This window comes from Triticum dicoccoides, chromosome 5B, assembly GCF_002162155.2.
Source record: "Triticum dicoccoides isolate Atlit2015 ecotype Zavitan chromosome 5B, WEW_v2.0, whole genome shotgun sequence".
NCBI lineage: Eukaryota > Viridiplantae > Streptophyta > Magnoliopsida > Poales > Poaceae > Triticum > Triticum dicoccoides.
Genome location: NC_041389.1, coordinates 341,625,649 through 341,628,506, shown reverse-complemented (window position 1 = coordinate 341,628,506; position 2,858 = coordinate 341,625,649).

The window sequence follows — 2,858 nt, the reverse complement described above, 5'->3', positions numbered from 1 at the left end:
TCAATGGAATGATACACATCCTACATATTCGCGAAAAAAAGCTTTTGTTTCTGTTACGGAAAAAGAAATCGCCTCTAAGCAATTTTCATCGGAGGATACATACTTGTATACTTTGCACCGGAGGGGGCAGGTAGATGGGTGTGTGTTGTATAAAATTTTGAGGGAGTGAAGAAACATCATATACAATCAATTCTACTGTGATCATTGGAGGTTCTCACCCAACCTGGGAGTGGCGGTGTGAATAATTAAAGAAGCTCGCTAAGCTTTAACTTGTGCATCGCCTTCATAGATTATGTTGGTGCTCTTGCTAGTATATGTTCTCACTGACTTGTCGGAGCACTTATGCTCTTTGGGATACACACCATACGACTGTTGGTCCCCAAACTTAAGGAATCTTCTAAAATTCCAATTTCATTTAACCAGGCACAGATAAGGTTTTTCTTTCTAAATAATTATAGGATCATGAGCAATGAATAGATTTATACATGCTTTTTTAATGTTTAACGAGAATTCTTTTATTCAGATTAACATATTAACAAGGTACTTAGAAAACAATATGAGAGGGGCGATTTGATGCCTAGGCTCAAATGCACATGCACCCGTTGGTTGTCTATTTTTGAATTTGGATGGTGTAAAAAGTGGGTCTAACACAACATCGTTTATTTCTCAAAAAAATATGTTATGCGTGGAGTACCATCAAACACAGTGAACTACGGTGGGCCATTTTCGTAGAGCGGTTTGGCCATTCGAATTTACTCTGGAGCGCACCATGACATGCGGTTCCCGTGCGTTGGTATGAAACAGGAACTTAGAATATGCCAAAAGATCTCATTTTTTTAAGAGCATGATTGATAGTACAGTCCATTGCTGGTTATATGTTGTTGTTATCGCATTTCTTATCAAACTTATAACCGGCAAGTACAATAGTTGGATATGAATATGTATTATTTTGTTGATACGTGGTCACATCTGACTGTCTCACAAAGTCTCTAAAAGCTCGTGTTGTAGCTAGTAGTCTGTTTCTCTTCATTCTCCTTTTCTTTCTCTTTTAACTCAGTAAAAAAAAAATTTAAAGTCGTACAACACTTCTACGCCCCAAGGAGTACTTCGAAAACTATGGGGTCAATTAATTCTTCATGGATCCAACGGATATGATTTGCGAGAGCATTGCAAGTTGGAGTGGTCGATGGAATCGGATCCTTCATCGAAGTGACCGACCACTTACTCACTTATTAAGGTCAAGTCAATGTAAATATCAAGCATGCATACAGATGGACGTAATGATCCTTAGCGTCCAAGTAAAGCGAGTAAATTGCATCAAATCACCATTTTAAGGGCTATATTTGCAGAAAATACTACATTACATTTTTTGTTATAAAAAACACCACGCCGTGTGTAATCTTTTTACAAAAATCACTTATTGATGGATTTGGCTCCATTGAGCGCGATTATGACATAAGGGACCCGCCGGTCATGCTAATGTGGAACCAATATCTCAAACCATTACATTGAACCGTTTTGCAGGATGTGGGGCCCGCTTTTCAACATTTCATCCCACCTTCTCTCTAGTTCTTCACTTCTTCCTAATTTCTCTATCTCCCCGAACCAGCAGCATGGAGGAGCACCGCCGCCGCCCAGCGCCATGGCACCCGAGCTCCAGAAATTCGCCGCCGTTAGCCCGCCCTCGCCCGGATCCGGCAAGAACAGAGCCGGTGCCGCCTTCCGCACCTCATATTCGTGTTCCCCGCTCCAATCCGACCCCGGATCCGGCAAGAACCTCGACGGGCGGCGCCCATGGCATAACCTCTGCGCCCATCTGACCATCGACGACGAGCACGACACGGAGTGCCTGGCCCTCTCGGCGTTGTGGTGACCGGTGAGCCTCAAAGTCGAGCTCCGTGGCGTCGTCCCTACACAGCGCGACCACCATGACGACGAAGGGGGCTGGCCCGAGGACGATCTTGTCTGCCGCATTGCGCCTGTTATGCCATATGGAGAAGCAGTAGGTCACCGAGCAGAGCATAAGGGCGACGGCGGCCTTTGCCTCGGCCTGGCGCAGGACGGGCGGCGCCGCGGCGGCCTCCTGCCTCGACCCCCTGTCGCGGCTTCCGCGAGACAACATTGACCTTCGTGTAGCAACGGGCGGCGGTGGCGGTTTCTGCCGTGGCCGGGGGCGGGACGGGCGGTGGCGGGTTGGTGAAGATAAGGCGAAATAGTAAGAAACAATCAGATTCTTTTTTCTTTTCTTTCTTTCAATGGCACGAGGACCTCACAGGTCTTCACACGTGATGACTATGTTAACAAACGTCGCCGTTACGTGTGTGATGTTAAGCGGCGCCACGTCAGCCTAACTAATGGGCCCATCTGTCATAAACGCACTTAACCGAGCCAAATCCGTCGATCAATGTATTTTGCAACAAGATTACACAAAATGTGATGCTTTCTGTCAAGAAAATATAACGTAGTGTTTTTTGCAAACCTAACCTTTGAAATGATGGTTTTATCCAATTTACTCAAGTATCCCATCCGATCCCACTTCCATCCCATCCTCTGACCTTCGTTTCATCCCAGCCAAACAAGCAAATACCCTGAGCTCGGAGACCCTCACCCGAAACCCTTCCTCCCGCGTCGCCACCCGCGAGGCGGCCGGGGCGGACGCCTAGATCCACCCGCCGTCGGCCCCCCTCCTCCTCCCTCCTCCCTCGCCGCCGCCAGGGGGCGCGGCCGGGCAAAGCCTGACCGGCGCCGGCGCCGGCGGGGCGTCTCCTTCCTCCTCCTCCGCGTGAGATGGGGCGGCGCGGGCTCCTCCTCCGTGTGCGGACGCGGGGCACCGCGGCGCGGTGGCGCGCTGCCCCTGG